The sequence below is a fragment of the Cicer arietinum genome, chromosome 2, assembly GCF_000331145.2.
Source record: "Cicer arietinum cultivar CDC Frontier isolate Library 1 chromosome 2, Cicar.CDCFrontier_v2.0, whole genome shotgun sequence".
In the NCBI taxonomy this organism is placed as follows: Eukaryota; Viridiplantae; Streptophyta; class Magnoliopsida; order Fabales; family Fabaceae; genus Cicer; species Cicer arietinum.
Window position 1 is genome coordinate 24,758,842 of NC_021161.2, and position 10,593 is coordinate 24,769,434.

The following is a 10,593-nucleotide window of genomic DNA, read 5'->3' on the forward strand; positions in this document are numbered from 1 at the left end:
ATCACTAAAATAATACTTATTTTGTTTTTTATACTAGAATTAAAATATTATCATCATTAGAAAATAGTCGAAATTGTAAAATAAATAAATAAAACATCAAAACTTTATATTAATTACTAAATTATAATAAATATATATATAAAATCATAGTATCATAACAAAGATATAAAAATATAGGAAATCAATTGCAATTGTACTAGCATCTCAAGATGATTATTTATCAACTAAATAACTAAAAATATAAACCAGTTAGAAAAAAATTGAAGTATAACTATGTGTACACTTAACATCATTCAAACTCACAAAAAAATATCACATTTACTAGATACATGCATATACACGTTAAATTGTCTAAAATCTTATTATTTAAATTATTAAACTAAAATAGTATTATTTTTATAAAAATATATAAAATAATATAATATTTGTTATTTATATCACGCATTTAGTCTAATATGTAATTAGTAGATCATAGAAAGGCCCTATATAAAGAAAATTAATTCCAAAATTAATCAACATATATTTTAAAATAATTTTAACAATAAATCAATTATTTAAAATTCTATTTAATTAATGAAATAATTTATTATAAAATTTGGGGTGTTACACACACGATACATATTAATCACAACAAATAAATCACAAGAAAATGCAATGCAATGCATGAACTTATATTCTACTTCCCAATGTGGTAGCATTCTAAATATGAAGTACTTGGTTAGGAGACTTGATACTATGCCACCATCCTAGTGGACGAACAATTCAAATTGGTCTTGTCCTCAAAGATCCCCTCAACTCAACCTGAGACACACATATGTGACAATCGAGGTAAACGTGTGTTGCGTGGTAGCTCCCGACATTTGGAGTGCTACCTCCAAGTAACTTAGGAATTCCCCACCCGCATACCTCCAAGTTCTAACAATCTTGCCTTAAGGCTCAACTACAGACCGCCATGATCATACTCATTCAGTTGTACTTCCCCAGAATCATTAGGCTTGTCAGTCCCTACCTATATGATGACAAAATAGTCTAAGCTAACGAGGGGAGAAAATAAATATTGAGAATTTGTGAAGTGAAGATTATTTTATCATCATATAGGTAGGGCCTGACAAGCCTAGTTATTTAAGGGAAGTACAATTGAATGAGCCTGATCGTGGTTTTCTGTTGTCAAGCCTTAAGGCGAGATTGTTAGACCTTGGAGTTATTCGGGTGGGGAATTCCTAGGTGACTTGGATGTAGCACTCCAAATGTCGGGAGCTACCACGCAACACACGTTTACCTCGACTGTCACGTATATGTGTCTCAGTTTGAGTTGAAGGGATCTTTGAGGACATGGCCAATTTGAATTGTCCGTCCACCGGGGTGGTGGCATAATATCAAGTCTCTTAACCAAGTACTTCAGAGTTAGAATGGAACCACATTATGAAGTAAAGTCTAAGGTCATGCATAACATTGCATTTTATTGTGATTTTTTGTCGTGATTAATATGTATCGTGTGTGGTGATAATTTCTCATAGGCGATATGATGTTATAGTGAAACTTATTGATTTTCCTTAAGTGATTTTGAGTTTTAATGTGATGTTTTCTTGATGGAATGTTTGTGTAATGATACGGTTCTATTATCATTGTTTGCGTGTTCTTCTTACTTGTATTATACTGTCATCATGATTTCGAAACTCACCTCCTTCGTTGTTTGTGTTTGAATGGCTTGGCCCTGCGTTTGCAAAATCGCAGTTGTTACAGGTTAATGAATCTTAATGTTCAAGTTTGGGAGGAATCGTACTCTAATAGGTGATATCGGGAATAAGAGTTTAATTTGTATTTTACTTATTTAATTTGAAATGAATTTTTGTATGAAAATCTTAGAAGTACTAGTAAGTTTTTAAATTAAATCAAGTAATAATACTTAAATCAAGCTTATTGAGACTATACTATTTTAATGGAGCAAATAAGTTTAATGTGTTCCTTTTGATTTTTGATAAACGTAATATCCTAAGTTAAAAATAAAAAAATAAAAATTTATTTTCTTGGAAACATATTTTTATTTATCTGCTGCATATTTTATAGAGATATAATATAAATTATTATATATATTATTTTGGGGTTAAGGGTATCACAATACCGAGAATTTAGAGTTGTAATTTATATTTTAGTTATTTAATTACCAATGACTTTATAATTAAAATAAGAATTTGTAATAAAATAGTATGTTTTATATAGTATAAAATAGTATGTTTTATATAAAATTATTATATAGTATGTTTTTATAATTAAAATAAGAATTTGTAATAAAATCAAGTTCATTGAGATTAAATTTTTTTAATGGATTAATAAAGTATGAATATGTCCATGTGTACTTTGGGAAACGAGATATCCCAAATTAGTTACAAAAGTTTGTATATCCTTGTCTATAAATTTTCTTCATCCGCTGCCAATTTTACTTAAAAATCTAGTATAAATTATTATATATATGTCATTTTGAGGTTTAGGGTGTCACAATTAATATTTTAAATCATTTTGGTCTTTACTAGATTTTTTCTAGGCCATTTTGGTTCTTAATCAATGTAGTGTGTCCAATAAGTGCAAAAGTCTCATGGATTAATATTTCAGATTATTTTGCTTTTTACTAAGTTTATATGAAAACCTTAGTACTAGTAGGTTTTTATAATTAAAATAAGAATTTGTAATAAAATCAAGTTCATTGAGATTAAATTGTTTTAATGGATTAATAAAGTTTGAATATTTCCATGTGTACTTTGAGAAACGTGATATCCTAAATTAGTTACAAAAGTTTTTATATCCTTGTCTATAAATTTCCTTCATCCGCTGCAAATTTTACTTAAAAAAATCTAGTATAAATTATTATATATATATATATATATATATATATATATATATATATATGTCATTTTGAGGTTTAGGGTGTCAGAATTAATATTTTAAATCATTTTGGTCTTTACTAGATTTTTTCTAGGCCATTTTTGTTCTTAATCAATGTAGTGTGTTTAATAAGTGCAAAAGTCTCATGGCAATTTATGTTTTTGATAAATGTAGTTCATCCAATAAGTGCAAAGTTATCAATGACTTTTTATTTTAGGTTATTTTAATCTTTACTAAGTTTATTGTTGTCCATTTTGGTTTTTAACCAAAGTAGTTCGTGCAATAAGTACAAAAATTTCAATGATTTAATATTTTAAGTCATTTTGGTCTTTACTATGTTTATTCTAGTCCATTTTGCTTCTTAATCAGAGTAGTTCATCCAATAATTGTAAAAGTCTTTATGATATAATATTTTATATCATTTTGGTCTTACTATATTTATTCTAGTACATTTTGGTAATTAATCAATGTAGTCCGTCGAATAAGTGCAAAAGCCTTAATGGATTAATATTTTAGGTCATTTTGGTCTTTATAAAGTTTATTTTAGTCCAATTTTGTTCTTAGTCAATGTAGTACGTTCAATAAGTGCAAAAAAAATTAATGATATAATATTTTAAGTAATTTTGGTCTTTACTATGTTTATTCTGGTCCATTTTGGTTCTTAATCAATGTCGTTCGTCCAATAAGTGCAAAATTCTCGATGGATTAATATTTAAGGTCATTTTGGTCTTTACTAGGATTATTCTAGTCCATTTTGGTTCTTAATCAATGGAATTCGTCCAATAAGTGCAAAAGTCTCTACGATATTTTATTTTAAATCATTTTGGTCTTTACTATGTTTATTCTAGTTCATTTTGGTTCTTAATCAATGTTGTGGATCTAATAAGTGCAATAGTCTCATGAATTAATATTTTACGTCATTTGGGTCATTACTAAGTTTAATTTAGGCCAGTTTTGTTTTAAATAAATGTAGTTCGTCTAATAAGTGGGAAAAATTCACAGTGGATTAATATTTTACGTTATTTCGGTACTTACTAGGTTTGTTCTAGCCCATTTTTATTCTTAATAAACGTAATTCGTTTAATACGTGCAAAAGTCTCAATGGACTTTACTAGGTTTATTCAAGTCCATTTTGGTTCTACATCAATTTAGTTTGTCCAGTAACCGCAAAAGTCTCATTGGATTAATATTTTAGGTTAGTTTGTTATATACTAGGTATATTCTCGGTCATTTTTTTTCTTAATCAATGTAGTTTGTCAAATAAGTGCAGAATTCTCAATAGATTAATAATTTAGGTTATTATGGTCTTTACTAGGTTTACAATAGTCCATTTGGCTTCTTACTCATTGTAGTTCGTCCAATAAGTGCAAAAGTCTCAATGGATTAATATTTTAGGTCATTTTGGTCTTTATTAGGTTTATTCTAGTCCATTTAGGTTCTACATCAATGAAGTTTGTCCTAAAAGTGCAAAAGTCTCAATGGGTTAATATATTTGCTTATTATGGTCTTTAGTAGGTTTATTCTAATCCATTTTGATTCGACATCAATATGATCCATCCTATAACTGCAAAATTCTCAATGGATTAATATTTTAGGTTATTTTGCTCTTTTATAGGTTTATTCTAGTCCATTTTGATTCTAGTCCATTTTTATTCTAGTCCATTTTGATTCTTAAGTGCAAAAATCTCATTGGAATAATATTTTAGGTCATTTTGTTCTTTACTAGGTTTATTCTAGTCAATTTTGGTTTTACATCAATGTAGTTCTTCCAATAACTTCAAAATTCTCAATGGATTATTATTTTAGGTCCTTTTGGTCTTTACAAGGTATATTCTAGTCCATCTATCCTCGACGCTAATATAGTTTGTCCAATAAATGCAAAAATCTTATTGGATTAATATTCTCGTTCATTTTGGTCTTAGTCAATGTAGTTCGTCCAATAAGTGCAAAAGTCACAATATATTAATATTTTAGGTCATTTTGGTCATTACTAGGTGTATTCTTCATCATTATGGTTCTTAATCAATGCAATGCATCCAATAAGTGCAAAAGTCTCATGCATTAGTATTTCAGGTCATTTTGGTATTTTTAGAGTTTATTTTACGCCATTTATATTTTTAATATATGTAGTATTTCAGGTCATTCAGGTCATTTGATTAATATTTTAGGTCATTTTGGTATTTACTAGGTTTTTTCTGTCCCGTTTTTGTTCTAAATCAATTTAGTTCTTTCAATAAGTGCAAAAGTCTCAATGGATTAATATTTTAGGTCATTTTGGTTTTACTAAGTTTATTCTAATCAACTTTCATTCTACATCAATGTAATTCGTCCAATAACTGCAAAATTCTCAATGGATTTATATTTTTGCTCATTTTGGTTTTTACAAGGTATATTCTAGTCCATTTAGGTTCTCAATTAATGTAGTTCGTTCAATAAGTGCAAAAGTCTCATTGGTTTAATATTTTAGAACATTTTGGTATGTATTAGGTTTATTCTACACCAATTTCGTTCTTAATCAATGTAGTGCATAAAATAAGTGCAAATATATCAGGGATTTAATATTTTAAGTCATTTTCTTCTTTACTAGATTTCTTTCTAGTCCATTTTTGTTATACAAAAATGTAGTGCATCCAATAATTCCAAAAGTCGCAATGGATTTATATGTTGTTTCTAAATCTATGCAGTTCGTCCAATAACTGCAAAATTCTCAGTCGATAAATATTTTAGGTCCTTTTGGTCTTTAAAAGGTTTATTCTAATCCATTTAGGTCCTAAATCAATGTAGTTTTTCCAATAAGTACAATAGTCTCATTGTATTAATATTTTAGTTCATTTTGGTATATACTAGGTTTATTCTAGGCCATTTTTGTTCATAATCAATGTAGTGCATCTAATAAGTGAAAAATTCTCAATGGATAAATATTTTAGATCATTTTGGTATTTACTAAGTTTATTCTAGGCTATTTTAGTTCTATATTAATGTATTTCTTCCAATAAGTACAAAGTTCTCAATGGATTAATATTTTAAGTCATTTTGGGCTTTACTAGATTTTTTCTACACCATTTTGGTTCTTAATCAATGTAGTGCGTCCAATAATTGCACAAGTCTCTATGATATAATACTTTAAATCATTTTGGTCTTTACTATCTTTATTGTAGTCCATTTTAGTTCTTAATGAATGTAGTCCATCGAATAAGTGCAAAAGTCTCAATGGATTAATATTTTAGGTCGTTTTGTTCATTACAAGGTTTATTCTAGTTCATTTAGGTTCTACATCAATGTAGTTCTTCCAATAAGTGCAAAAGTCTCATTGGATTAATATATTTGCTCATTTGGGTCTTTAGTCGGTTTATTCTAGTATGTTTTGGTTCTACATCGATGTAGTTCGTTTAATAAGTGCAAATGTCTCAATTGATTAATAATTTTTGTAATTTGGTCTTTACTATGTATATTGTAGTTCATTTTTGTTCTACATCAATGTATTTCTTCCAATAAGTGCAACATTATGAATGGATTAAAATTTTAGCTCATTTTGGTCTTTAATAGGTTTTTTCAAGTCCATTTTTGTTCTAAATCAATGCAGTTCGTCCAACAAGTGCAAAAGTCGGATTGTATTCATATTTTAGGTCATTTTGGTCTTTACTAGGTTTATTCTAGGCCATTTGGTTCTTAATCTATTTAGTGGGTCCAAGAAGTGCAAAGGTCTGATGGATTAATATTTTAGGTCATTTTGGTTTTTACTAAGTTTATTCTTGGCCACTTATGTATTTAATCAATGTAGATCGTGCAATAAGTGCAAATGTCTCAATAGATTAATATTTTACGTCATTTTGGTCTTTGTTAGGTTTATTCTAGTCCATTTTGGTTCTACGCCAATGTAGTTCGTCCAACAACAGCAAAATTCTCAATGTATTAATGTTTTAGCTCATTTTGGTCTTTAGAAGGTTTATTCTAGTCCATTTTGGTTCTAAATCATTGTAGTTCGTCCAATAATAGCAAAACTCTCATTAGATTAATATTTTATGTCATTTTGGTATATACTAGGTTTATTATGGCCCATTTATGGTCTTTAGAATGTGTATTCCAGTCCATTTAGGTTCTACAACAACATAGTTCGTCCAATAAGTGCAAAAATATCAATGATTTAATATTTTAAGTTGTGTTTGGTCTTTACTATGTTTATTCTTGTCCATTTTGGTTCTTAATCAATTAGTCCATCCAATAAGTGCAAAAGTCTCAATGGATTAATATTTTAGGTCATTTTGGGTTCGTAATAAAATGTATTGCATCCAATAAATGCAAAAGTCTCAATGGATTAATATTTTGTGTCATTTTGGTCTTTACTTGGTTTATTCTAGCTGATTTTTGTTTTTAACAAATTTAGTTCGTGCAATAAGTTAAAAAGTCTCAATGGATTAACATTTTAGGTCGTTTTGGAATTTACTAGGTTTATTCAAGTCCATTTTAGTTTGTAAACAATGTAGTTTGCTAAATATGTGAAAAAGTTTGACTAGATTTATATTTTAGGTCATTTTGGTCTTTACTAGGTGTATTATAGTCCATTCAGGTTCTACATCAACGAAGTTCGTCCAATAAGTGCAAATTTCTCAACAGATTAATATATTTCCCCATTTTCATCTTTACTAGGTTTACTCTAATAAGTGAAAAAGTCTCAATGATTTAATATTTAAACTCCTTTTGGTTCTTAATTATTGTAGTTCGTCCAATACGTGCCAAAGTCTCAATGTATTAATATATAAGGTCATTTTGGTCTTTACAATGTATATTCTTGTCCATTTAAGTTCTACATCAATGTAGTTCGTCCGATAAGTGCAATAGTCTCAATGGATTAATATATTTACTAATTTTAGTCTTTACTAGGTTCATTTTCGTCTATTTTGGTTCTACATCAATGTAGTACATCCAATAAGTGCAAAATTCCCAATGGATTATTATTTTAAGTCATTTTGGTCCTTACAAGGTATATTCTAGTCCATTTAGGTTAGAAATTAATGTAGTTTGTCCAATAAGTGCAAAAGTCTCATTGAATTAAAAATGTTGGTCATGTTGGTCTTTACTAGGTTTATTCTAGTTCATTTTGGTTCTTACTCAATGTAGTTCGTCCAATAAGTGCAAAATTCTAAATCGATTAATATTTTAGGTCATTTTGGTACTTTGTAGGTTTTTTGAGGGCATGACTGTTCTTCATCAATGTAGTTCGTCGAAAGAATGAAAAAGTCTCAATGGATTAATATTTTAGATCATATTGGTCTTTACAAGGTTTGTTCTAGTCCATTTTGGTTCTTAATGAACCTAGTTCGTCCAATAAGTGCAAAATTCACAATGGATAATATTTTAGGTTATTTTGGTCTTTACTAGGTTAATTATATTCCATTTTGGTTCTTAATAAACGTAGTTCTTCCAATAAGTGCCAAAATATTAATGATTTAATATTTGAAGTTATTTCGGTCTTTAGAATGTTTATTCTAGTCCATTTTATTTCTTACTCAATGCAGTCCATCCAATAAGTCCAAAAGTCTCAATCGATTAATATTTTAGGCCCTTTTGCTCTTTACTATGTTAATTCTAGGCCATTTTTGTTCTTAATCAATGTGGTTAGTCCAAAAAGTGCAAAATTTTCAATGGATTAATATTTTAGGCTATTTTGGTCTTTACTAGGTTTATTCTAGTCCATTTTGTTTCTTAATCAATTTAGTTCATCCAATAAGTGCAAAAATCTCAATGATTTAATAATTTAAGTAATTATGGTCTTGACTATGTTTATTCTAGTCCATTTTGGTTCTAAATCAATCTAGTTAATAAGTACAATAGTCTCAATTGAAAGAGTCTCAATTATTTAATATTTTAAGTCATTTTAGTCTTTGCTATGTTTATTCTAGTCCATTTATGTTCTTACCCAATATAGTTCATCCAATAAGTACAAAAGTCTCAATGGATTCATCTTTTAGGTCATTTTGGTCTTAAATATGTTTATTCTAATTCATTTTTGTTCTACATCAATGTAGTTCGTCCAATATATTTTCTCATGTTGGTCTTTACTAGGTTTATGCTAGTCCATTTATGTTCTACATCAATGCAGTTCATCAAATAAGTGCAAAAGTCTCATTAGATTAATATTTTAGATCATTTGATCTATATTCGGTATCTTCTAACTTATATTGGTTCTTAATCAACGTAGTTCATTCAATAAATGAAAAGTTCTCAAAGGATTAATTTTTTTAAGTTATTTTGGTCTTTACTTGGTTTATTGTAGTCCATTTTGGTTCTTAATCAATGTAGTTCTTACAATAAGTGCAAAAGAATAATTGAATTAATAGTTTGGGTCATTTTTGGATTAATATTTTACGTTATTTTGGTCTTTACTAGATTTATTTGAGTCAAATTTGGTTCTTAATCAATGTAGTTCTTCCAATTAGTGCAAACATCTCAATGATTACATATTTGAAGTCATTTAGGTCTTTACAATTTTACTCTAGTCCATTATGGTTTTAAATCAATGTAGTCCTCCCAAAAAGTGCAAAAGTCTCAATGAATTAATATTTTAGGTCATTTTGGTCTTTATTAGGTTTATTCTAGTCAATTTACGTTCTACACCAATGTAGTTCGTCCAATAAGTGCATAAGTCTCAATGGATTAATACATTTTTCACGTTTTTGTGTTTACTAGGTTTATTCTAGTCCATTTTGGTTTACATCAATGTAGTGCATCCAATTAGTGCAAAATTCTCAATGGATTAATATTTTACGTCATTTTTATTTATTTAGGTTTATCCCAGTCTATTTTGGTTCTGAATCAATGAAGTTCATCTGATCAGTGCTAAAGTCTCAATGGATTGATAGTTTTGCTCATTTTAATATTAACCAGGGTTAATCTAGTCTATTTGGTTCTTAATCAGTGTAGTTCATCCAAAAAGTGCAAAAGTCTTATCGGATTATTATTTTAGGTCATATTGGTATTTACTAGGTTTATTTATGGCCATTTTTGTAACACCCCAAATTTTATAATAAACTATTTTATTAGTTAAGTACGATTTTAAATAATTAATTTAATATTAAAATTATTTTAGAATATATGATGATAAATTTTCTGACAAATTTTTGCTATATAGGTGATTTTTATGATGTGCTAGTTTTATAAATATTAGATTACATGAGCGATATAAATAATAAATATTATATTTTATTATTTGATATATTTTTTAAAAAATAATAGTAGTTTAGTGTAATACATATATTTTAAAGAAAAATATTTTATGTGATTTTACGTGTATATACATGTACCCAATTAATGTAATACTTTTATGTGCGCTTGATTGATGTTAAGTATGCACATAGTTATATTTCAATTATTTATAACTATTTTCTATTTTTAGTTATTTTTTTTATCAATAATTATCTTGAGATAGAATTGATATTGTGTTTGATTTCGTTTATTTTTATATACTTGTTATGACATTGTGATTTTATATATATTTATTATGATTTAGTAATTAATATAAAATATTGATGTTATATCTATTTATTTTATAATTTTGACTATTTTTCTAATATGTTGGTATTATTATAATGTGAGTATTTTGAGAAATAAGTATAATTGTAGAGATTATTTTGAATGTAAGAGTTTCAATTATTAGTTTTAAAATATTAATAATATTTTATTAATGAAATAATATTTTAAAAAATAAAATAAAAT